This window comes from Phodopus roborovskii, unplaced genomic scaffold (genome assembly GCF_943737965.1).
Source record: "Phodopus roborovskii unplaced genomic scaffold, PHOROB, whole genome shotgun sequence".
Classification (NCBI taxonomy): domain Eukaryota; kingdom Metazoa; phylum Chordata; class Mammalia; order Rodentia; family Cricetidae; genus Phodopus; species Phodopus roborovskii.
Window position 1 is genome coordinate 11,236,149 of NW_026126480.1, and position 26,757 is coordinate 11,262,905.

At 50.1% G+C, this 26,757-nt stretch overlaps 1 protein-coding gene across 4 annotated transcripts in view; it reads left to right on the plus strand.

Annotated features, from left to right (window-relative positions):
• The window catches only part of Gdpd5 (glycerophosphodiester phosphodiesterase domain containing 5), a 79,606-nt gene that overhangs the window by 12,901 nt on the left and 39,948 nt on the right, over positions 1-26,757 (plus strand). For 3 of the 4 annotated variants that reach the window (XM_051192323.1, XM_051192326.1, XM_051192324.1), the window contains exon 2: positions 16,337-16,418. The exons of the other annotated variant lie outside the window; for it this stretch is intronic. The gene's annotated coding sequence lies outside the window, so the exon portion shown is untranslated. The remainder of the gene's footprint in view (positions 1-16,336; positions 16,419-26,757) is intronic. 4 annotated transcript variants of the gene reach the window in all.

Sequence of the window (26,757 nt, forward strand, 5' to 3'; positions counted from 1 at the left end):
CCTCAGCAGTTGGTAGCCCAGGTCACCTCACTAATGGCTCTCCTATGGCCCTGGATCTCAAACAAAGCAGGGTGGAGCTGGAGAGGCCGGTTGAGCCTGGCTGAAATGAGGGTTAGTGCATCAGCTTGATATGGTGTAGGAATTCTGAAAAGTTTCAATCTACCATCTTCAGTTTCTTCCTCTGTTGAATGAGAATAATAACTCCCACACAAGGCATCTGTACTGATCTAAGGAGATAACATGGATACATATTATAAACTGACTTAGGGGCTGGGGGTGTAGCTCAGTTGATAAGAGTGCTTGCTTAGAACGCTCTGTGCTGAATCCTCAGCAATGTATAAACCAGGTATGATGGCACATATCTGCAATTAATTCAAGTGTTCAAGAGATAAAAGCAGGAGGACCAGAAGTTCAAAGCCACTTTTGACTCTGTAGTAAGTTCAAGTTTAGGCTGAAATACATAAGTCCTTGTTTCAGGAAAAAAAATAGGACAGGATAGAATACATGATAGATAGATAGATGATAGATAGATTCACAGAGAGAGCGAGAGAGAGAGAGAGAGAAGGAGAAGGAGAGAGAGAGAGGGAGAGAGAGAGAGAGTGCACGCTATGATCATCAATAGTGTGTATTGCTCAGTTGCTATGAATCCCCCACACTTCTGGCTCACACTTTTCTAGACGTGTTCCTTGGTCGTGGCTCACTGTTTCCTGCCAGGCTTCCTCTGATGCATAGGTTTTATTCAGGCCACAGCAATGGGACTCTGAATTATGTACAAGTTTCTCACACAAGCCAGTACTGTGTGTTGGTATGCACAAAGCAGGGACAGACACCTTGCTGTCCCTCTTGTCTCTTGGATCTAGGGACCAGACACCACCCTCCCCAGCTGCATCCCAGGAGTTTTGACTTCTGAGACAGGTGGGAAGCATGCATCAGGAACTCTCCTCAATTTGTCAGCACTGCTATAGGCTGCCTGCATATATGGCAGGGAGGGGGATGTCTGGCCCTGGGCAGCTGTTGATGATGAAGGATTGAGACTGGTAGTCATAGGACCTGAAGAACAGAATGAGACAGCCACTCTAACATCCTCTCCTTTTCCCTACTGGTTTTAAGGAGGTGTCAATAGGGCAACTAAGTTTTCTAAGGTGACTGTATTTCATCAAAATCTGAAGCATCCACTCCAGGCTCCAGCAGCCTGACTACACAGGGGTGCTTGATCAGAGCTACCTGGCCAGGAGGGATCTCAAGGGATAGGGCTGACTCTACCCAGCATCCCATCCTCCTGAATCCTGAGGGTCCCTCCTAATGCCTTTATGCCTACAGCTCCCAGATGGTGTCCTGGCCCCATCAGAGCAGAGTGGAGAACAGACAGCTGGCAAGGCTGGCCCTAGAGACAGTCCAGATGTTCTCTACGCTTGGGTTGGTGGGTAGGAGAGGCCTAGGGGTGGCAGCAGCTGGAAGGATGTAATAGCATAGCAATGTAACTTAAGCTGGTTCAGAGAAGACAGTGCCCAGCACGTGCGTGCACGCATTCTTCTGAGTCACATCTCTAACCCACTTCCTGTCTATCTGGCTTAGCAAAGGCCAATGGTGGGCTCTGCCCAGGGCTCCACACTTGTGTCTGCATACCTTCGGATTTGCAGCTGGCCTTTCTGACCTTGATTGCAAAGAGCTGCTGAAGTGGCTTGATCTTACAGGCTGGGCTGAGGTCAAAGCAAGCAGGGTGTGTGGTAGGCCACTGGCAGGAAGGGAAGAGCCAATTCCAGGCCTCAGCAAGAAACAGAGACACTTGATCCGTGGTCTCCCTCAGCAAAATAAATAAATAAATAAATAAATAAATAAATAAATAAATAAATAAGGAAAGGAAGGCAGGCAGGCAGGAAGGGAGGAAGGAAGGAAGGAAGGAAGAAAGAGACCATTTCCACAGGGCTCAGGAAAGAGCAATAGCAGAGGTATGCTAGCATCTGTCACTCCAAATCACCCCAATGCCTGTCACTTTCAGGGGAGGCAGGCAACTTTCAGGCTTACCAAGTGATCTAAGGAGTCCTGTTCTTTCTTGTCCCTGTGTTACAGGGAACCACACACCGCACTCTCCATATGCTGCATTGAAGGAAAAGCAGAAGCCACTGAGCTGTGAGGCCTGGGGACACCGCTCCAGGCACAGCCCAGGGCTCCAGCAACTAAGATTGGCTCTCTGGTCCTGGTGACAGCCACACTGTGAAGATGGGCTGTTTGAGCTTCATTTACTTCCTCAGATGGAGCAGCTGGTTAATTAGCTGCTGTGTGTACCTGACAAGTGTCCCCTACATGTGCCAGGGTCAGTCCTCAACAGACCACATATGTGCTCAGCATCCACCCTTGGGCATGAGGCCATGATCCCACTCAATGTCCCATCCCCTGTTTCTCAGCTTATCCCTCAGATGACCTTCAGGCACAGTTACAGTGTCAGAGACTCAGAACAGAAGACAGCTGTGCCACAGGGGCTGCAGTTTGGGGTAGATGGAAAGGAAGGGCCCAGAGAAGGACCGGTGTGGGCACCAGCCCAAAGGTGTGTTCACTGGCGATCCCTAACCCAGGGAGGGTTCTGCTGGCCTCTGCCTCCAAATCCCTATGTGACATTAGCAGCCGATCTTCCTCCCTGCCTCGGTCTTCCCATCTAAAGCAGGTGTCTGCAGAGGTAGCACCAGGAAGCTGTGACGGAAAGAAAGTGAAGCACTGTGGAGGAGCTATGATCCCTAAAGGCAGTGGGCCTGGGGCTCTCACCCATCTCTCCACTTTGGGAGAAGTGACCTGGCGGCAGGTCACTGCTGCTTGTGATCGGGGTGTGTGCCGGTTCTACAGGTACAGGACAGGCACGGTTACCCTGCCGGGCAGTGTCTAGTGCTTGGGGGGGGGGCAGTCAAGAGACACCTAGGGTTCATGGGCAGGCTGGATGATTGGAGGGAGTCTACCAGCTGTACCATGTTGCTCTAGGGCCCAGGGTCAGGGAAGCACCGACAGCCTCTGCCTTTGCGGCTGCCTGGGGAAGGGCAGGTATGGCCAGAGGGCCTGTCTGTGTAGCCCTCTGAGACCCTTGCTCTTCTAGAACCATAGATTTTTGTTTTCTATCCCTAGATCTTGAAAATACTGGCTCAGGGGACCTTAGAGCCTTGTCCCTACAAAATCATTTCTTAGACGTGGCCTTAGTGGGCCATAGAATCCAAACCTGTAACCAGCCCAGGCAGTCCCTCCATGGGGTCCTAGGCCACCTGGAGGCTTTCCAGTGGCCTGGCTCAATTCAGGCCACAGGGTTGCCCACTCAGGCCCACTGCTGTGTGTGGCCACCTGGAATTGCCAGGTTCTTCTGGGCAGTGTGGGGCAGGCACCAGGTTCTGTTTGCTAATAATAGAAGACTGGGTGTGAGCTAAGCGCCACCCAATGCATCGGTCTCCTGCCAGGCACCAGGGAGCTTATTAAGTAGCTCTGGGACCACCCTGGGCTCTCCTGGGTGGAAGGGCAGCTGACGAGTCCCACGGCCTGGTCCCAGGGGATAACATTTTTCCCCCTCTTCTGTAGACCATGGCTCCTCCCATGCCCCTCTCCCCTGGGCCTCCAGTCTCCCAGTGTCTTGGGGGAAGGTCTTCTGGGACCATTCAAACAAACAAACCAGCCTTTGAGTGGAACAAACCAATCAATAAAATGGCTTTTTGTCTGAACGCAGAGAACTGAAGGTGGTGGCTGATATTGAGTGCCTGCTGTATGCCAGCCCTGGCCTCAGCATTTGGTGCCCGGGCCTCATCTAATCTACCCAATGGCTATTAGTGAGGATCCTTGGGATGGTGTCCTGCTGTGACCTAGCAGAGTCAGGGCTGGGACCAGTGTCTTACCCACCCTGTGCTTCTGGAGGACAGGGCTGCTGGGAGTCAGGGGAAGGGGCCAGAGGCATTCTCTTCAAGAGAGCTCCAGGGTGGGAAGATTTTATCCTTATGACCATAACAAGTCATGCTTTGCTATGTACTTGAGTCTTTTCTACTTTTGGCATCCTCTGTGGAACTGGAGAAACAACTGGCCTGGGGCTGGGGACTGTGGCCCTGTCATATGCATAGCAGGTCCAGGCATAGGCCCATTGAGTCTGAATTTCGTCAAACCCTCTTGGGTCTTCGAGTCTTTTCCACAAATTGGGGAGAGGCTGCTTGGGGCAGGGCCATGAGACCAAAACACCAGTTCCCTGCTGTCCTCTCCAGGCAATGTCCTATACTCTCCTCCCTGCAGGCTTCTTGTGCCCACTCTAATCGGTCATTGCCAGTTTGAGAACTATAGGGACACTTCAGCACGGTGAATCATTCTTGGGAAGAGAGAAACACGAGGAAAGAAGGATGCCCAGGTCATATGGCAAGTGGTCCTAGGAACGCATAGTAGGTGCTCAAGAAATCTCTTCTTTCTTGAAGGCCAGGGTCTGCTTTCCTCAGGGGGCAGACCTGAGCACTCAGGGCTTGGAGTCAACTGGATGTCCAGCCTTAGCCTAGAGAGACCCCACCCATCTGTGTTTGCCCAAATCCTGCCCCTCTGAAGTTTTCCTGTGCAAATTTGAAGACTTCCTGAGTGTTCCTCCCCAGTATCCTTCCTCAGCTCATGTCTACCCCCAAACTGAAAGCATTTTATTAAATTTTATTTTATATTAAAAATTCATAGCACAGGCAGGGAATGTTGCTCATTTGGTAGAAAGAATGTTTGCCTTGCATGGATGATGGTGCGGTTTTAATCCCTGGCACCATGTTAACAAACCAGATGTGGTGCATGGAGGCCTGTAATTCCAGTGCTGCAGATATGGGGGCAGGAGGATCAGAAGTTTAAAGCCATCCTTGGCTATATAGAGTTGAGACCAGTCTAGGCTAGAGACCCATCTACAAAACAAGAGAAACACATAACATCCCACCTGAGCTAATTTGGTTCACGACTTCATGGTGGTAACTACACTTACATTGTTGTGCATCCCCAGAGTGGTTGTTTGGGAACCCAGGCCTTGTCTCAATGCATAAAGGAACGTGCTTTACCCTTGAGCTATAGCTCCAGAATTCATCACTAGAGCTTTTGCATCAGGTAAAACTTGTACTGTACACCCATTAGACAGCCTTCCCGTCCTCCCTTCCTCTCATCCCATCCTCCCTACCTCTTCCCCTCTCCTCCCCTTACCCCAGTCCTTAGTAACCACCACTCTACTTTCTGTTTCTATGAATCTGACTCCTTTAGAAGCTTCATTAATTGGAACCCCCTGGTATCTGTCACCTTGTGAATGGCTTATTTCACTTAGGGTAATGTCCTCTTGACTCATCCCTGTTAAACAGCAAGCGACAGGCTTTCCATTTAAAGGCAAAGTAATATTCCATGGTGTGGACATACCACATTTTGCCCATTCACCCTTTCATGGACAGTTGGGTTGCTTCTAGATTTTGTCAAGAATTGGACTTTTGAAGTTTAACAGGCCTGGGTTGGACCTTTTCTGAGTCCTTTCACATTGGCTGTTCTGCTCAGTGGTAGAGCAGACACTTTTCCTCTATAGATGCCTGGCACACAGCAAGCTCACACTGAGTGGCAGGGAGAGGTCATTCCTGTTACCTGATTTACTCTTAGGGGTACAGGACCCACTTACCCAATGTCATCTGTATCCCCATGAGTGGCATCTGTGTGCCTGTCATTTGGGCTCAGAGACAGTCAGCCGCTTGTCCAAATTCACATGACCAGTCAGTCAGTGGCCATTCCATGAGATCCAGGTCTCTAGCAGCACCTGGAGTCCACAGGGCTTAGAGTATCAGAACTGTGCCCAGGCCCAGTTCTGCACATGTCAGAGCTGCAGGGAGGGTTGGGGGGAGGGGGAGCAGTGTGAGCCTGTGAGGACATCCCCACAGAGGGCAGATGCCAGGGCACCTCTCATCCCATGACCCCCAGGGTCGTGAGTAGCAAAGTTATCCTAGCAGCAGGACTTGGTCGGATTCACTTGTACCCCACAGTCTGGTGTTAACTCCCCATCTTGGGCCTGGGGGCTCACACACTGCTTTTGCTTTTTCTCACCCTGTCACCCATTTGCCCATCTCTTCTTTCCATCATTTTTTCACTTGGTAGCCAGTCCCTTGAGCCCTGTGATGGAGTGGGAGACCAGTGAAACCTGGAGGCATGTAGCACAGGCCTGGCAGGAATAGTGGGGATTGTGAGCTGAAACTGCCTGGGTTCAAATTCTGCCTCTGCTACTTACTGGCTGTGTGACCTCAGGCAAGTTGCTTAAGCTCTCTGTGCCCTATGTTTTTCTTCTCCAAAAAGCTGTCATTTTAGGGGAGTGTAGCTTAATTGGAGAGTATTTGCCTCATATGCTTGAAGCCCTGTGTTGGATCTCTTCTACTTCCTAAAACTGACTGTGGAGGTACAGATTTGTAATCCCAGCACCCAGGAGGTGGAAGCAAGAGGATCAGAGGTTCAAGGTCATCCTTGACTACATAGCAAGTTCAAGTCATTTTGGGCTACATGAGACTCTGCCCAGAAACAAACAAACAAACAAACAAGCCCTTTCATTTAATAAATCAGAGATTTAAGATGGGCTCAGGCAAGCAGCCCCTGGCGCAGTACATGTGTGCAATAGCAAGGAGCTGGGCCCCTGGACTGGGGCTTCTCTTTGCCTTCATGTACTTTCAGGGCCTCCTTTGTCCAAAAGCCTGGTTGAAAGCTGAGCACGGTGGTGTGCACCTTTAACCCCAGCACTCAGGAGGCAGAAGCAGGTGAATATCTGTGAATTTGAGGCAGCCTGGTCTATCCAGTGAGTTCTGGGATAGCCAGGGCTATACAGTTAGACCCTGTCTACAGCCAAACAAGCTGGTTGAGCTCTCTCCCGTAGCAAGATGGTTCCTATGCAACCAAGGCACCCACAGAGTGATTCAGGGTTCCTGCAAGAGATGCTCACAAGTGAGCTGTTGCCTCACTTAGAAGACATGGCCTTGAGAGCATCCGAGTGTCTCCTCAGCCATCACTTCCAGGCTCTCCCACCCTTTTACCCAGACCTTAGTTCTCCAAAGGAAGATGTCAGAGTGACACTAAGGGGATTGTGGGGGATGGGCAGTGCTGCTGCAGATGTCTCTGGTAATCCAATCTGCCCCTGTCCTAAGGGCTCCATGAGTCAAAACAGGAAATGCCTAGAACAATGCCTAGGCATCGCATATAAGCTGGACAGCTATTTATAGCCTGGCGTGATTTTGTCCATATGTAATTTACTCATGGTGTGCTGGGCTGCCACCACTAAAGCCTGTCCTAGGAACAGAGGCCCTTCCTGTGTGGGTGTTGAGGGATCTATAGGAGTTTATCAAGTGGGGACTGTACACACATGTTCCACACAAAGGAAATCCAGAGCTAAGTGGAGTTCCTGGGGAAGGACACAGCTCCAAGTGGCAGGGCTCCCTGGGGTGCAGAGGGCAGAACTAGAGGCCTGACTGGACAAAGTTTTGCACAGGACATTTATTCTTGATCTGTAGGTACCAGAGTAAGGTTTAAGGGCCTGCAGTGCCACCGTGAGGAGGCTACTTGTGAGCTCAGGAGGGTTTGGGAGGTGCTGGGGTTGCAGGGGTCAGGCAGATGGGTCTCGGGCCATGTTTTTTCCTGTCATCTACATCATCTTGGAATGTGGTGTGTGTACCTGGGCTCTCTCCTCCCCTTCCAGTAGATCTCTGTTCAGTTTGTAGAGGGTGGGTCCTGCTTTGGCAGGAGGCCTGGTGGGACCAAAGTCATGTGGTAGCTTCCTCTGTCCCGACATGGCCTGCATCCCTTGCCTTCTCCTCTTCACATACTCTCCTTCATCCTTCTGCAACTTCAGGGTCCAAACAGACCAGGATGCCCACCAGGGGTAGCTGATGAGGTGGCCAGATCCACCGCTCCCTGAACCAGTGGCTTCTTTCTCTTATGTTTTTGGTTGTGAGCCTAGCCTTTAATGGCCGAGCCATCTCTCCAGCCCAAGTGGCTTCTTTCTCTAGGATGTTCATGTCCCATCTGCTTTGGTGGCAGGGCCGATGCATGCATTCACATGCATGCATGCCTTGTGCGGTTTTTGTCTGTGTGTATGTGATGTGTCTGTGCATGTGTAAGGGGGTACATACTATCCTCTCTGGACACTTGTGACAGCTCTAGGAAATAGCAAGAAAGTGAGGTGACTCATGAGGGTTCCTGGAGGAGCAGAGGGAGGCATCTGTCCTTGCCCTGGGGACTGAGAGTCAGAGCAGACACAGCTGGCTGTCTCCAGGAGCTAGCCTGAGTCTCTGACATGCTGCTTCATTTGGGTGTTTCTGGACTCTGTGTGTGTGTGTGTGTGTGTGTGTGTGTGTGTGTGTGTGTGTGTGCGTGTGCGTGTGCGTGTGTGTGCGCGCGCAGCTAAAGGCATACTGAAGCCTGTGGGGGCAGTCAGAGGTTCCTGCAGTAGGAATTGAGCCATGACCCTAGAGAAAACAACTGGGAAGGGGCGGGGAACAGGAGCAGAGCCTGGCACCCCATGGGTTAAGGGATTTGAGGCAGAGAGTGGGAGAGTGATTCTCCTCTCCTTGGGAGTCAGGAGCTATGGGATGAGAGGGAGGGCAGGCCTAAGGGAGAGTGGTGAGTTGCACTGTGGTGCAGGACTTCTGGGGGATGCAGGGCAGATGACCTGGGTGCCAGGCTAGTCACACCCTAAGATAAGCCCTAGTGTGTAAAGGCCCAGTGGTTGAGCTCAAGATCTGAGAGGCAAGAGAGAGAAAATGTGTATGGGCTGGGCAGCCATGCAGGACAGGGGAGCAGAGAGCAGCAAGGGGCTGGGAGCTGGGAGGGAACGTTTCCTGGAAACCAAGGAAGGAAACCTTTCTAGGAGGGTCAGGTTAATGTTAGCTGAGGATGAACGAAGAGGTGTCCTGCAAGGCAGCTAAACTTGTTGGGACCAAGGAAGGAAGTGGCAACATGAGCATGGACGACTCTTCCAGAAGTTTCTAGACAAAGAAGGAAAGACATGCAGGCTGGGTTTAGACATGATTGCCTGGGACAGACTCAGGCCTGTGTATTCCCAGCTAGAAGGAGCCTGTCTGCAGGAGGTCCAGGCACCCTAAGGACCTATTATGGTCTTCAGTAACAGGGTTGGAGGCTGCCTGGAGGAGGTGCTCTTTCCACAGGGGCAACTGTGGAGTATAGAAGCTTAAGAGTGGTTGTGGAGACAGCATTTATCCTGCCCAAAGCACCGTCCACCTCCAGGTCTGTAGAAAGCATCCAGCAGGCTGGGAGGAAACTAGGATCCTCCTGAAGCAGGCATAGGTCAGGAGGGGAGCCTGGGAAAGTGTGGGGCTGGCCTCCTCCATGCTTGAGGAGATTGCTTCATGAATGTTTTAGACAAGAAGGTCCTAGAAGGGTCAGAGTGCTGATTTGCCTGTTTGCAAAGAGACCACGCCCAGACCCAGCCCTGGTCCCAGGTCTCAATTACTGGGACATTCTTCCTTTGAGTCTAGCCTATGTCTTTCCTGCTGTGTGTTCCCTCCTGATGAACTTGTTCAACCCTGATGGTGGAGCCAAGCCTATCATCCGACCGAGTGCTTTGAGCAGTGGCCAGTGTTTTTACAACTTGTTTTCTTCGTGGGGTTGGTTTGAAGTCTCCCTGCATTCCCAGAATGTCGGACCCGCCCTGATTCACAAGGATTGACCAAAAAAACAGGGTCAGAGCCAGCTAGGAGTCTGAGGACTGAGTCATTCTCCTTGGGCCTTCCACAGAGCCTTCCTTTTCCTTTTAGTGATGAGAGCAGGGAAGGAAAGTGAGGCCAGAGGACCAGGAGGGGAGAGCAGCAGAGTGTGAGGACATGAACACATCCAGATGATGCAAGCAGTGGGCAGAGAGGAGCAGAGGGGCCAAGACAGGGGCTTTCATCAGGGAAGAGCTCAGGTCAAGTTCATGTTCTATTGCCTGGCTGCTGGGGATTACTGTGCCTCAGTTCCCTCATCTCTGTGATGAAGCGGACTCCCAGGTGTCTGAGGTCACATGGCCCAGATGCAGGAGCCACGTGAGAATAGTTTTCAGGAATTCTAGGGAGACACAAACTGCTAAGGGAAGAGGAGGATGAGGTGAGAGGTGACCTTAGCAGGGACTCTGGTTTAGTCCAGCAGGCGATTGGGAGACCTTGACAACTGTACCCCAGTGGTAACAGTCCAGGAGCAAAGACGTTGTTGGTAAAGGATGGTGGTGCCTTGGGGTACAGGGCTTCCAGCAGTCCAGGGGGATTTGGGCCCCTCAAAGTCAGGCACTTGCCATTAGGAGGATAACCATGGTCCAGTGTGTCCTCCAAAATAAAGGGTTCCTGGAAGGTGGTGGAGCTGACATTTGGCTTTGGAGATTTGACAGCTCGTAGGCAGGGTGCAGGGAGGGAGCCCAGGGTCATATAGTCAGCAGGACCATCGCCACACCTCCTGCTCCGCCAGCCTGGGTCTCCTTGAACTCAGCTTCTAGGTGCCCCTGTGCCCCTAGAGAACTGGCAACAGCTTGCCTGAGGCTTGCCAGGCTGTGGCGCTTTCTTCCAGGCCAGAGGGCATCAGCGAAGGAAAGGACCCTGGCCTAGGCCAGGGCCATGCAGGACCTTGACTGGACTCTGCACAGTTGCACTTGTCTTTTCCTCCCTGGGGAAAACAATGCTGATCAGCGCATCCCAGTAAGGAACAAACAGAAAGTTATCCTTCCATGCTGTTCTGACTGAATCTGACTTAGACTGCTGAGGTCAGCCTGGGTTGGTCGCAATGATGTCCATCCTAACTCTCCTATCCTCCTGACATCACAGGCGATTTCACCCATGGTTTTGCTCCCGACTCAGGCCACTGGGAGTCTAGTCCTGAAGTGCATAGGCATGGGTTCTAGTGCAGCCAGACTCTATCGCCTGCTGTGTGACTATGGCCAAGTTTCCTTCCTTCTCTGAACCACAGTGCCTCGGGTTCCTAACCACATTTAGACAGGTGTTCCTTTGGAGTCAGTTGCTTTTAGTATGGTACCAGCAATCCCTGTTTGTCACTGATCCCCACATGGATTCAGCCCAGGGCTAGGCAGAAGCTCAGACTGGGGACAGCTTTGACCCACCCCGTAAGACTTCTCTCTGCCCTCAGCCCACCACCTGCATCACACAAAATTCTTCTCCATTATTTTCACGGGCTCCTCCAGTCTGTGCCATCAGCCAACCAGGTACTCAAGAAAGCTCCAGAAATGTGTGATGGGCTACTCAGACTTGGGAGTCAGAGTAGAAATCCAAGTGACTTTGCCTGCTCCAGCATACCAGCTGCCAGTAGGATCCCTTCTGCAGGAGAGTGAAACAGCGTGTGCAGGTGCCTTGGCCTGCCTCTGGGGTGGGTGCTAGACAGTCAGCTTGGCCTTTCCACTATGGTAAGCATGTTTTCCTTGTAGGAACTGAACTACACATGTACAATGACAGTTTCATGACTTAAAGTGACAAAATATTGAGTGTCCATATTCATTTATTCTCTCTCTCTCTCTGGTGTGTGTGTGTGTGTGTGTGTGTGTGTGTGTGTATGTAGGTTGGAGGAAAACTATGGGTATTGGTCCTCACTTCCATCTTGCTTGAGACACTGTCTCTTTTTGTCATTCATTGTTGTGTACATCAGGCTAGCTGGCCTTTCAGTCTTTGGGGAGTCTCATCTTCACCTCCTACCTTACCACAAGAGTGCTGTGGTTACAGATACTTGATGCCATGCCTGGCTTTATGTAGGTTCTGGGGATTCAAACTCAGATCCTCACACTTGCACAGCGGTTGCTTTCCCCACTGAGCCATCTCTCCATCAGTGAGTGTTCACATGTAAATAATGCCTCTGTGTGTTGGGTGTTTTGTTGATGGCCCACTGGTGTGGAAGTAGTGAGATTTACATTTCACTTTTATTTGTTTCATAAAACATTTTAGTCTTCACTTTAGCAAGATTTTCATAATATTTGTGTTCTGTTGGCAACATCGATTTAAAGAATTAAAAACAAGATGCAATTATCTTGCAAAGGGCACAGAGTTTGAGCCCTGGGGGTGTGGCTCAATGGCAGAGTACTTGCCTAGCATGCAAAGGCTTTGTCTCCACCCCTAGTGCTGTATTCACATACACAGTGTGTGAAATTTGAATACATTTCTGTTAAAACTGTAAACTAGCATAAATATAAACACAAGAAAATTTATTTTATTTTTTGTAGATGTTGCATTTATAAATTTATTAAAATTAAACAACATGTATCCTAATTAGTATCAGGGTTTTGTTTTGTTTTGTTTGTTTGTTTGTATTTTGGTTTTTTGAGACAGGGTTTCTCTGTATTGCTTTGGAGCCTGTCCTGGAACTTGCTCTATAGACCAGGCTGTCCTGGAACTCACAGAGATCTGCCTGCCCCTGCCTCCCAAGTGCTGGGATTAAAGGTGTGCATCACCAACACCTGGCTTAGTATCAGTTTTTAAAATAAGATTACTTAACCTGGCCAGGTCTTGCAGGATCAACTGCATGAGAGACTGAAGCACCAAGAACACATGGTTGATGAATGCATGGGCAATTTAGCAAGCTCTGGGTCAAAATATAAAGAAAGAAATGATAAGGGATGGCGATATATCTCGGTGGGAGAATGTTTGCCTAACAAGCACAAGCCGTCTAGCATGCCCAAAACTAAATAAGTGGACTAAGCAAGGTGGTACATACCTGTAACACTTGGGACCCACGTGTGGAAGACAAGAGTTGGTGCCCACAACTTGTCCTCTGACTGCTGCATTTACACTGTTGCACACATAAAAGTAAATAAATAAATATAATTTTTAAAAGAATGAGGATCTCATTTCCTGTTGCATGAGCAAACAGGAATTGTTAAATATTATAAGAGGTTCCTCAGGCACCATGTAAGTTTCATGTGAACTCCACTAATCAAACGGAAAAGGAAGAAAACACATGCACACACACACACACACACACACACACACACACACACACACACACACACACCAGCAGCATGTATCCCACTCAGCACGTGGCTGTCAGTCATCTGGACAGATACACCTTTTGTTCTTCAAGTTCAGGAACAGGAGACAGGTTTGCCCGGGACCTGAATGGTGTTGGTTAGGGAGTACATATTTGAGTGAAATCTTAGCAGGTTTTGCAGTGTCCCGAGCAGCTTCCCTTCTGCGGGCAGCCTCTCATACTGCTTCGATCCTGCAGGGGGGTTCAGACTGAAGAGCCACTTCCTGTTTGGGGCCCAGAACTTCCTTCAAGTGACTCACTGGCTCTCACTGTCCCTGAGCTGGGAAGTCAAGGTGGGGCTAGAGCCAGGCCTGGACATGTCACCCTTAGCCTGGACCCCCACTGGGTGACATAGAGACTAAGCCAGTGGCTCAGTCAGAGGTCAGAAATGAGCTGTCTTGGTTCACTTCAGGTGTGAGTCTGTTGTATCTTGGCTTGCCTGGTGGTCACAGGCCCCAGTGGGAAGAGTAGAGGTGGGGTTGGCCTCTGCATCTGGTCATGTTCATCTGCTTTTGCTGATAGCCACTAGCCCAGGTGGCTGATAAGAGAGCTGAGACACTTCACTGTGGGTCTGTCACACTTCTTCTTCCCCGTGGAGCAGAGAGGCATGGGGGAAAGGGCTCCAGGCAGGGGCATGGACTTGGATCTCTAATAGCAACTTTCTGGTGACCACCTGGGTTCCCTGTCCCACCCCTGTGCCTCCATATCCAAGTGTGTTCAATGTCTCCTGCTGGCAGTGATGTTTGCACAGCTCAGTATCACAGGTTTCATCCCAAAAGATCATGGATTGTGGGGCTGGGGCTCAGTTGGTAGAATGCTTCTCTAGAATGCACAAAGTCCTAGGTTTGACTTCAAGTACCACATGAACTGCGTGTGGCACACATCTGTAACCCGAGTCCTGGGGAGATGGAGGCAGGAGGATCAGAAGCACAAGGTCATCTTGAGCCACACAGAGAACTTGAGGTTAGCCTGGGTTTTGTGAGACCTTGACTCTTTATAGTAAAATAAAATAGAATGGAATAAAAACAATTTTAAGGGCCCAGCAGATGGCTCAGGGGATAAGGTGATTGCTGTGCAGGTATGAGGCCTGAGTGTGGATGCCCGAGTGAACCTAGTGGGCATGGAGCCTGCCTGCAATTCTAGGGCTTAGAAGACAGAGATGGGGAATGCCTAGAACAAGCTAGCTATCCAGACTGGTGTTACAGCAAGTTCTAAGAGACTGTCCCTCCATGACTGAGGTCGTGGAGCAATGGGAGAAGACTGGCAATGTCAACCTTAGGCGTTCTTGTACACACATACATGCACATATACCTGCATAAATGTGTGTCCACATACATAAACACACATGTGGTCCATGTATACATATACATGAGAAGAATTTTAAAACAGCATAATGAAGAAAATATTAAAAAGAAAATGAAAAGATATCCAGGTGGCTCGTTGATGTAATCCTAACCCTCAAGAGTCTGAGGCAGAAGGATTGCTTCCAGTTTGAGAACAGTCTGGGTTTTAGAGTTTAAAATTAAACCCTGTCTCATCAGAGTGTGGGGGGTTTAATTTAAACTCTTGCTGGGTGTGCCCACTTCCTAGGGCCTCTGCTTTATTTTATTTTTTGAAATTTGTGTGTGTGTGTGTGTGTGCGTGCACAACGTGCGCGCGTGTGCAGAGGTAGAGGACAACTTTTGGAAGTCAGTTCTCTCCTTCTACTCTGAGTGTAGATCAAACTCATGTCAGCAGGCTTGGCAATAGGTGCTTGCTTTTACCCACCAACCATCTTTCCAGACCCCCAAGAGCCTCAGTTTCAAATCTAATAAGAGTCACATGGGTGCTTTACCCATGTTAGCTAGTTACTCCCACACAGGCTAGTGAGCAGGTATCATTATTATTATTGCTTTATTCATAGGAGATTAAGTAAGATATTCAAGATCACACTACACAAGCCAAGATTCCCCGTTGGGTGGCTTGCCCCAGCACTGAATTCTCCTTGAGGTCCTTGTTACTCAGACTGTGGTCCTTGGCTCTATGACATGGGCATGCCGAGCCCCAGGCCCAAACCAGACATCCTGAGGCCAACTGGAGCTCCCAGAATCCCAGGGTGGGTGGTTCCTGGTACTCTCCAGTCTGAGCTGCCCTGCTCTGTTTATATCCCTCTACCTTAAGCCTGAGCATCCCTGTGTTTTATTTGTTCCTTTTTTTTTTTTTTTTTTTTTTTTTTTTTGGTAGGCTTGGACCCAGAGCCTTGGTGTGCACTGTATCCCCAGTCTCATTCTAGCTTTTAAAATATGTGAGATATCTCCCTAAGTTGTCCAGGCTGGCCTGGAGTCACCCTGTAAGCCCACAGGCCTTCCTTTAACTTTCTGACCCTTCTTTCTGCCTTGGTCTCTTGACTAGTTCGGTTTACAGGCCTGTGCCAGCAGGCCTATGTCAATAGGTGTGCTTTGTAAACTATAAAGTGCATCACATCCCAAGGATTGTGAGAAAGCTCAGAAAAGCTGCAGAGGCGGGGCTGGGGCAGGAGGGTTGGGGGGAGGGTAGGGAGGGGAGAGTTGTTGCTCCAGTGTCTGTGGAAGCTGTTTATGGACCCAACTCTGCCTGCCCACTCCGAAGCTGGTCAATTGTGTGCTTCATGCCAGCTCCAGGATCTGAGTGGGTTGGGAGTGCTGTCAAACTGACAGAGGCACAGGCCTGAGCCATTGCTGCCCTGTGTGACACAGGCAGGCCCTGGCCCTGCTGGGATTGGTGTCACTGAATAAGCAAGGTGGCAGTGTCCTCTGAATTGGAAGTGCTGACTCAATGCCCCCTCCTCTACCCTCCTCTTCTATAGCCCATCTCCTAATTCTCCTCATAGCTCCCGGGGGTGGGGGCTGTCCTTCTGGCTGTGGGAGCTGGTGGGGAGGCAATGCATGAGTCAGAATACAGGCACATAATTGTGGTGCCCCAGATCCACCTCCAGCCCACCGGCCCTCCCTGTCTTCTCCTGGCGGCCTCCTTGGAAGAGCAGCTGCTCTCACAGCTCCTGGAGAAAGCAGGGACCCTGGCAGCAGGAAGGTCTCTGCCCTGGGATGGCTGGACCTGGACCTGACAGAGGCATGGGTGTTCAAGGAGCAGGTTATTTGGGTTTGTCCTGCGGGAATGGGAGTGGGACCATGTGTCCTTGCACCAGCCACCAGCTTCATAGCTTCCCTGGGGACCAGAAGCTACCCATCAGTGGGCCCACCCCCAGCGCAGGGTGGGCAGCATCAGGGTGGGAAGTACCAGGACGCCGCTCGTCAAAGCCATGTGTGGAAGGAAGATGCTGGGTGGGGAGATGAAGGCTCTCAGTGAGTTTGTCATCCTGTCTCCTCAGCTGTTTGATTGAAGTGACATCACCATCTCTGTGGACAGGACACTCCTGGAGCACAGCCCACAGTCTCCGGACCTTCTTCCAGGTAAAGAAAGGAAGGGAAGGAAGTGGGAGAGGGGAGGAAGTAGAAGCAGGCTGCAGAGAACAGCCCCCTGACTGGAAACAATGCCTGCCTCTCCCTCGGAGAAGAGCCCTACAGTTTATGAAGAAAAAACGGGAGGAACAGTTGTCCCATTTATGGAGAAGGAAAGTGCAGTTCCGAGAAGGAGGGTCTCCTGCTGAGTACAGCATCTGCATTCCAGGTCTCATCTGACTTAGTAGCTCACCTAACCCTTGTAACAGCCCAGGGGGTCGATGCCATTATCCCATGTAATAAACCAGGAAGCTGAAGCACAGTGGCATTAGGTCCCTCCCCAGGTAAGTAAATAGGAAATCTGGGTTTTGAACCCAAGCGATATAGGCTTGGGTCCCTAGCCCCTGTGCATAGCTCATAGTAGTTATTTCTTTGAACTCCACTTTGGAGCTTTTAATGGGCACACAGCTTCAGGGAGGATTCATCTGGACAGAGAGCCTAGAGAAAGCCATTCTTTTGGTCAAAGGAATGAATGGCAAATTCTGTGTCATGGAACAGCCCCGAGCCCTGAGGTAGGTCCCAACTCCTAGGACTTTCTTCTTCAACAGTCAATCAAGGCTCTAATCATCAGAAAGAACGCCGGACCTTTGAACAAGGTGAAGACAGGTTTAAGCCTCATGTTCTGAGACATGCCTAGGCAGAGAGACTGCTTTCCTTTGCAGAATGCTGTGGGGAAAAGAGAGACAGTAATGACGGGGGAGATGATGAGGGTGGGGTAGGATCCTGCACCCAGCCTCAGATCATCTTCATCAGACCTGGGACAGATGCATGCAAACCTGTATCAGAGGCTTAGGAAAAAAATTGTAGGAGAAATGTGTCTAATTGAGGCTTTGTTTTTTTTTTTTTTTTAAGCAACTTATTTTCCCCCCATAAATTGTGAAACAACTAATTATTATTCAAAGACAGACTTCAGCCTAGACTCTGTAGTGGTGTGGTCTATTTATTTAGAGACAGGATCTTGTTGTGTAGCCCTGGCTGGCCTTAAACTCTATCCTCCTGCCTCAATGTCTGAGTGCTGAGATTATGGATGTGTGCTGTCTGAGTGCTGAGATTATGGATGTGTGCTATCATACCTTCTAGTTGTGTGACTTTAAAAGTTCCGATTGGTTCTTTCTCTCTTTGCTTTGCGCATTTAGCCAGTACCACCCCCCCCCCCCACTGGCAAATACATGTGCATCCCCTTGATGCCTAACCCAGTGTGTGGCACCTAGGTCCCCTGATACAGAGACTCCTTGGCAGGGAGGGGTCTGTGATGTCTTCCGTCCCTATCACTGGGTACAAGGTGGCAGATACTTGGGGCTTCAGACAAGGCTGGCCACATGGGGCAGGAGTCTGAATAGATGTAACTAATAACTAAGTACTGAGGTTGGTGGTGATGGCTCTCAAAGGCTCAGCTAGTTCATGTGAGCCCAAAGTGCTCAGGCAGTGGTTGGGGACATGGTAACTGAGCCTGGGGCTTGCACAGGTCCGTGTGTTAACCGTGGGGGTGGGGGACAGGGCACGGGAGTTGAAGCTGTCAGCAAGACTTGTCTTTGGAGCCTGGTGCAGGAGCAGGAGGGGAGGCTGGTGAGGCAGACTTGAAGGAAACAGGAGAGGTGTCCTTAGATGGGAGGGCTTGCTTCTCTCTCCATCCTGGGTCTGATTAGAGAAGCTGTTTGGATAAGAACTCTGCTGGTTTACATAAGTAAATAAAGCATTGCTCCCCATGCCTTTAAGGGACAAAAACTGGGCAGAGAGAGTTCGCAAGTTGTCAAGTCTCTGCCAGACCCAGCTTCCTTCTTTCCCACCTGACCTCATGCCAGTGGTCCCATTTCTTGGGGTCCCAGTAGGCATGAGAGAAAGCCTGTTGAGCTCTGACTGAATCACTGGGCTGTTAGGCAAAGCCCTGGATGTACACCTGAGAGTAGGTGAGAAGGTGATGAGTCAGCCCCATGCGAGCTCCCCTCCCACCCCTCCTGCCCCCGCTGGCCTTCTAGGCTCAGCCAGAGGTCTTTGGGATGCCTACAGGCTCTGATTGTTCCAGGGAGAACCCGGCAGTGCTCCTTGTGAGCCATGAGGGGAGGGAATCCTCCCAGGGCAACCCTCCTGCAGTCTTGATGGCTTGGAGGGGCTGCCCAAGCTTCCAGAGAGGTAGAAATGCCATAGGAGCCTGTCTAAGCAGCCAAGCATAGCAACTAGTTGCTGCACAGGGCCATCTGCATGGAGGAGAGGCCAGAGGGTGTCCTTAGAACTTACTTGGAACTGATACTTTGTGACTTCCTAGTCCTGAAATCCTAGTCACCTTGTTCTAGAATTCTATAGTTGTGGGTATCTTGAGGGAAGTGATTTTTTAAAACATCTACTTTTTTCATTTATTTATTTTAAGACAGTAATTTGTAGTAAAGGCTGGCCTTGCACTCCTGTGCCAGCCTTCTGGGTGCCAGGAATATGCTCAAGCTGGGTGAGAGGATGTTGAAGTTGGTTTGGGGCATGTGGGGCCTGAATTCTAAGGTTTTGTAAGCAAAGCTCTGCTCTCTAGTAGGGCTAGCCATTCTTTTAAGGCAGGGTCTTGCTTGGTAGCCCTGGCTGGCCTAGAACTCGGTATGTAGACCGGGCTAGCTATGAACTCACAGAGATCTGTTTCAGTGTCTGCCCCCCAAGTGCTGGCATTAAAGTCATGTGCTGCTGTTCGACAGGGCTGGCCATTTGAGGTGACTCTTCAGTCATGAGCTTGTAGCTTTGACTTAGAACAGTGGTTCTGAACCTTCCTAATGCTGTAACCCTTTAGTACAGTTCCTCATGTTGTAGTGGCCCCCAACCATAAACTTATTTCTGTTGCTATTTCATAACTGTGATTTTGCTACTGTTACAACTTGTAGTGTAAATATTTTCAGAGATAGAGGTTTGGCAAAGAGGTCGTGACCCACAGGTTGAAAACCACAGACCAGGAAGGAGGGGTCTCTACAGTCTTTAGGTCCCAAGAGAACCCAAGCTTCTAGGCAGATACTTGAACCTGTCAAAACCTAGAATGCACCCCAAACATTTAGGTTTGTTGCCCAACTCCCTGCCCGAGGGGGGAAGTCTCTGCAGACCCATGGTCCTCAGCCCACTACCAAGGCAAGGCTCAGAATCTGTCATTCCCAGCATCTGAGGCCCTGGGCAGCTTCCTGTTCCTCTCATTATGATGTCTGTGAAATGAAGATCTTGGTAATTACCTGGGAAGTGTGTGTGACACCTCGTCTGTGTGTGTTTATGTGTGTGTCTGTGTGTGTGTGTATGTGTGTGTCTCTGTGTGTGTGTCCCTGTGTGTGTGTGTCTGTGCGTCCGTGCGTCCGTGTGTGTGTGTGTGTGTGTGTCTGTGTGTGTGTGTGTGTGTCTGTGTGTGTGTGTGGGGGGGGTGACAGGGGTGGGGGGAGCTCTTTGTAAACTGTAAGGCACCGTGCCTGCATTTGCGATGGAGGCTGCTTTTGCTACACTGAGGTCATCTCCTTGAGGGAAGGAAGGGCAGTCCTGATTCCAGATGAATCTCCCATTAAGTCACACCTGACCCCAGTGGTGGAAGCCTCTAAAATACCAGTGACAGAGCTCAGAGCCTGAGGGTAGGACAGGCTGAGGCCTCAGGAGAAAGCTGACCTTATCAACAACAGGGGCAGGAGAGAAGCTGCCTCAGGAGCTGGTAAAACTGGATCGCCCCGGGGTGCACACGTATGAGAAGACCTGGCCTTCCTTGGCCTCCAGTTCTTTCCCAGAAGAGCCAGCAGTCTCCTGTGACAGAAGAGTTGGGTAAACAAGAGTGCCTGGCATTACCATGCAGAAGATTCATAATGACCCTAATTACAGCATGATTACTTCTTTGAGGGCTCTGGCTGGAAGCTCTCCCGAACTGAGTTACTTTTCCCCCAAACAGAGAGCTGGTGTGATGGGGTGAGGCCTACCTGGGAAGCCTCCCTCGTGCTTCCTTCTGCCTGCCAGTCTCTTCTACCTCCATCGCCCAGGGACTTAGATTTCCTCCTTGCCCTACTTCCCTACTGACTCACCAGAACCCAAGGCTTTCTCTGGGATCCAGGGATATGAAGCATGGCACCCAGGATTACACAGTGAGATGGTGACAGCCTGCTGCTGTCCATTCAAGCCATCTGAAGAAGCCATGGGAACTGAGGGCCTCTGAGGTGGACCGGGCCAAGAGCAGGGCAGGAAGGAATTGGCTAGCCTAACATTTCTCTGGTTGAGTTTTTCATAAGCTCCAGGAGTGAGAACTTCCAGGCTTAGGTGGTTCTTCATGTTCAAGCCTAGCCCAGGCGACAGAGGGCCTCTTCTGCCATCAGCAGGTGGGACTGTGGGATGTCCAGTTCTCCCTGAGCAGTCCCTGCTTTGCCCTGGGGAGGAAGAAAGAACTGGTGACTAAGGGGTGTTAGGAGCGAGTGCTGAAGAAATCCCTGGAGAGGATAGAGATGTGGTTTCCCAAAAAATGGAGGTGGCCTATGGTGGCCAGGCTTAACCTCAGACCACCATTGCTGGACTTGGATGGGGTTGAGCTACAGTAGGGGCAACCAACGCCAAGGAGGATATATGTCCCAGTGTGTCCTTTCTTCCATGGGGCCTGCAGACCATGGGCAAGACCAGGCCCCACACCCAGCCCTGATACCCTCAGGGATTTCCTCTTCCAGTCCCTGGCCTGGGTGTCCCTGATGCCAACCAAAGCACAGTGATCTGACGTGGGAGGCACAAGCTGTTGGATCCTGTGGTGAAAGGGAGGTAAGACAGGACTAGACAGAGGACTGGCCCACCCTGGGGGCTATTGCAGAGGTAGCCTGAACATTATTTAACAGCCTGGCTTTAGATAGACTCCCCCAGGATTATCTGTGTGAGCCTTATTGAATCTGTGTGTGTGTGTGTGTGTGTGTGTGTGTGTTTAACAGAATTTTAAATATCCATTTTAGCCTTTAGAGGAGTTGATTAGTTCCCTCTTCTCCTCACACTGTTCCTATGTTTTACATTCTGTGTTACTGTGTTACCTTTGGGACAATTGATGAATGGGTGTCAATACATTGTTAATGACTAGAGTGAGAGTTTTCATGGCCAGAGCTCTGGATTTGACAAGTAGGGCATTACTGGATCATACAGGATAGTGTGGCTGCCCTGATATCCCCATGTTCCACCTGGTTCTCCCTCCCCCCTAAGCCCCAGGCAAGCGCTGATCTTTTTGTTGTCTCTATTTTTTGCCTGTTCTAGAATGCCTAAAAGAGGCCTGCTGTCATCCACCACAATGCTTCCAAGTTTCCCCTTGCCAGTTCTTTCTTGGACACAAAGTTTCACTGTGCTGTTCTCCAGTACTGGGATTACAGGCCTCTGCCACCATTCCCAGGTTGCTGGTTTCTCTTTATTGTTAAGTAATATTCTATTGTGGGATGCATCATAATTTACCTGCTTCTCTCAAGCACAACTGTAGACATGGTCTCCATTTGGTAGAGTTGTTATTTGGAGGTTCCTTGGGCAGCACTAATGGTGGCACCCAGGAAGTTCTTACCCTTGTGATAGGACAATCTGTGTGGTGCCCACCACAAGACCTGGCCCCTTATGCCCAGGATGCTCCCACTCAACCACTAATCCTCACCCCATAGAACCCACCATAGCATACAGCATGATGAACAGAAGTTGCTGTGACTAGCTGTAGTTATGTGTGTGCCTGTGTCGTCCTGACATTCCTGCAGCACATCTGTTCAGCTTAAAGCCTGCTGAGAGCTGGGATCACAGTGAACACCCTTGTCCTAGTAAAGGGTTTGGGCGCAAACCATAGACATGACCAGGTTAATTTGAGCAGCAGAGCTCCTTGAAGGGCACAGGACAGTTCTCAGAATTGGGGTGCCTCAGAGAGGAATGGAGGGGTCCAGGCACAGCCCCTGTCCCTTCTGTTACAGTGACTTCAGAGCTGGGCAAATAAAAAGGAAACAGTTTTATTATGTAAGATATAATTTGTCTATTCCGTTGTTATTGGATTGTTTGTTTTATTGTTTGAGAACGAGTTTCACCATGAATCTCTGGCTGGCCTAGAATTTGATATGTAGACCAGGCTAGCCTGGAACTCACAGAAATTTGCCTGCCTTGGGCTCACAGGTGCTGGTATTAAAAGTGTGCACTAAAATGCCTAGCTTTGTTTTATTTTTGTCTGGAAATCTGTAGACCAGGATGAGCTTCCTGCCTCAGTCTCCCAAGTTGTAATTACGGGTGTGTGCTAGCCACCCACCGCACCTGGTATAACTTGTTTTTTGTTTGTTTGTTTTTTGAGACAGGGTTTTACTGTGTAGCCCTGACTGCCCTGGAAACTCAATCTGTAGATCAGGCTGGCCTTGAACTCATAGCAATCCTCCTGCCTCTGCCTCAGGAGAGCTGGGATTAAAGGTGTGTGCCACTACACCTGGCTACAACTTACCTATTTAAAGAGCACAATTCAGTGGTTTTTAGTATATTCACAGTCACATAAATAATACCTCTAGTTCTAGAACACTCCGTCGCTTCCAGAAGTAGCTCCAGACCCATTGTCATGTCCTTCTCTAACCCTCCTAGCCCTGAGATTACTCACTAATCATTGTCTGTTTGCTTGGGCAGGGCTTTATAAGTGGAGTCACATAATAAGAGTCTATTTTAATTGGCTTCCTGTATGTAGGGTAGCATTTTCAAGATTCGTTTGTCAATCAAGTAGCCACATTTTACTTCCTTATACATGTATCCTTTTTTAGGTAGTGATCCCCTGTTTCTGCAGCAGGGTCTCTCTCTTGGTCAGCAACTCATCAATTATGTTAGGCTAGCTGGCCATCCAGTTACAGGGCTCTGCATGTCTCTACCTCCCCAGAGCTGGCATTGTAAGATTGTAAGTACATAGTCCTATCTGATGTGTGTGTGTGTGTGTGTGTGTGTGTGTGTGTGTGTGTGTGTGTGTGTCTCAGTGTCCCTGTGGAGGTTAGAGGAAAACTTGTGGGCATCAGTTCTCTTCTTCTACCATGTGGTTTCATTTTGGGGATCAGACTCGGGTCATCAGGCTCCCTTTACCCACTGAGCCATCTCACTGGCTCCTGTGTCCAGCTTTTTTATGTGGGTTCTGGGGATCAACTCAGGCCCTTAGGCTTACATGGCAAACACTTTACCAAATGAGCTATGACCCCATTGCTTTTTACTGCAGATGTGAGTGCTTTCCTGTGCTATTTCATCTAACCCCAATTCTATGACATGTAAAATAAGGCTCAACGAGAATGACTTACCAAGTTTCACAGCAAGTCTCCACACTAAGACTCAGACCCTCACATCTCAGAAAAGAGAGTAATCATAGATGGGAGGAGCTATGGGGACACATGTCAGGTATATTCCAGGAGGTTAGGGTAGCAGAGGACCTTGGAGGATAGCATGCATACCCACCACCCTGCCAGGGACCCATAGCAGGCCCTTTTCCCATGGGGCATGGACATTCCCTGTGTGGCCAGGAGACTAGACTGTAGAAGTTCAGAGCTAAGTATCCATGCAGGAAACAGCACTTTGGGCTGGGGAGGGGCCTCTCTGTCCCAGAGCTGGCAGAAGCTCTTGGCAGGGGTTTTCTCTGGCAATCCATTGGTATGAGCAGTCTTAGGAGATGACTTGAAATCATTGGTGCAGAGTGGTGTCATTAGCATTGATGGGAGGGGAGGGTGGTGACAAGCTGAGGGACAGGTGGAAATCACTTTGTCTGTGAGAACTGACCTATGTGTCAGCTGCCTAGTCTGAGCCACAACTCTGTGAGCAGAACTGGATTCTCCTCTGTCCAGCAAGCTTCTGGAACATTCTCTTCTCACTGCTCCATGCTGATCCCTAGGGTTAAGGTGATAGTCAGTTGCCACATGAGGCAGACACACATGTCAGCAGTGCACAGGGACAGAATGGTCCAGGAAAGAGTGGCAGACCTGTAGACTACAGTAGGCCCAAAAGACCTCTAACTGAGCCAGGGTTCAGGGGAGGCTCTCTGGAGACTACCAGGTTTAGGGGAAATAATCCAGATGGGACAGAGGGCAGGCTTGATTGGCAGGGCAGGTCCTGGTCAGGGGTTCTGAGCAGAGATCAGCTGACAGCACAGAGGCTAGGGAGAGGAGAACAGGCCAGGGTGGCAGGAGACATGGCTTGAAGAGGGGACTTAGAAGCAGGAAGTGTTAAGCTGGGCTTGTGGGGCCTGGGAAATTCCCCCCTGCAGAAAGGCAGGAGCCACTGGTTGCCATTATCAGAAGCAGACGAGGTGGCCTTGGTCACTGGCTTAGGTCATCTGGTTATTGAAACACAGAAGGGATGAGATGGCCACACAGAGTGAATAGAAGGAATCTTCAAGCTAAGGACAGGATAATCATTTCCTGGAGACTGGGAGAAGCCCAGAGGCAGAATCACTGAGTTGTGGATGAGGTGGGATGCCACATTCACTGTTCTCTTTTCAGATGGAGACTGTTTCTATTCCTAGGTGAAGTGACAGGGCAGCCAGCAGTCAAGGGTCAGGGAGCTCTGGCCATGCTCCTGGATTCACCTCCTGGGCTGTGGTACTTGCAAGGAGGTGGCCCTTCCTCCTCCCCAGCCTAGCAGGTCACAGAGCTCCTTAATCTCCAAAGCAAAGCCATCACCCTCTTTTACATATTTAGAGACTGAGGCCCAGGGAAGAGCCAGCCTGGAGTGGTCCTGCTACAGAGCAAGGCAGTGGCCAGGGCAAGATGAATCCAAGCTTCCACCTACACTGTAATTGCCTCCTCCCCACTAGGAGGGAGGGGCAGATGCGAGGGCTGATGTGACAGTGGAGACCTTAATGCTGGGGGTTGCATGGATGAGCTCTGGCTTCCTGGCCGTGGCTAACATTGCCACCTTCTCTGGAAGACTGAGCATGTGGGAGTGTGTATGTGGGGCCAAGACTGCGCTTGTATTGCTAGCTGTATTGGTAGCTGACCTTCGGCATGAGTCTCCCAGGTGGTTCTGGTTTTGAAGACATGATGGGGTCATGGAGAGCAGCTGAGGCTTGGCACTGTGGCAGGGCTGGAGTCCCTGAAGGGAGGCCATGAGCGAAGGCACAGCTTCAGTTGCAGTCAAAGTCCCAGGACTGAAGGGATGGTGGAGAGACGTTAAGGCTTGGCACCATTTAGCAGTGTTGGAGTCCCCGAGGAGAGTCCAGGAGAAGCTATTGGTGAAGATGCAGACAGGCTACGGGGCGCAAGCCAGCATTTTGGAGCTGCCAGGGCCTTGGGATTATCACCAAGGGCGACGGCAGTTGTGGAATGGAGCTAGGCTTAGCCTGGGACAAGCTGTGTGTACTGTGGGTAGCAGACCTGGAAAAGTGCTGCTGCCAAGGCCCTTTGGTGTTCAGAGGATGGGGGTGACGCTCCAACACTGGTCACGGAGCTATTGACACTGTTGGAGTTTGGTTTGATTTGGTTTGATTTGATTGTGTCTGTGCCCTGATTATTCCCTCCTGGAGTAATTATTCCTGCCCTGACCCCCTTTGATGATGGACTGTGTGACCTGAGAGTTGTAAGCTGAAATAAACCCTTTCTTCCCCAAGTTGCTTTTGGCATGGTGTTTTATCACAGCAATAGAGACCCCAACTAAAACACCTGCACTTAGAGGATGGCATCTGCAGAATCAATCTCAAACCCTGTGTCCAGGAAGCAGCCATGAGCCCTGGCTAAGTACCCATTGCTACCCGCCCCTCCCTCCATCGTGGCCTCTCCCACACTCCCAGCTTGAGGGTGGCAGAGAGAATTTGTGCACATCCCCTCCCTCTGAAGAACCAGACAGGAAGTATTTTGGGCTCTGCAGGCTATACGGCCTTATAGCAGCCATTAGCCCTATAGTTCTAGTCAAAGCAGCCACAGAGACTGTGCAGAGGGGCCAAGCATAGCTATGCTCAAAAAAGCTTTATTTATGGATGCTGGGATTTGGCTTTTATGGGATTTTTATGTGTCACAAGATATTCTTGTTTTAAGTCCATTTTCCCCAGCGATTTAAAAATGTAGAAAACATTCTTAGGTTTCAAGCTGTACCCCCCCCCCCCACACACACACAAAAAGGCAACAGGTCAGATTTGGCAAGGCAGTGGCTACAGTTTGCCAAGCCATGGGCTAGAATAAGGTCCCTTGGAGCTAGACTGCCTGGGTATGAATTTTAGCTTTGCTGTATGACCTTTGTGAGGGGTGAGCTCTTCTTAGCTTCATATTTCCAATGTATAAAATGGCTAAGATAAGGCCTTGAGAACGTAAAAGGGTATGCCACGTTGGATAATAAGTTTGGTACTTATTTCATGTAAGTACCACATGTCAAA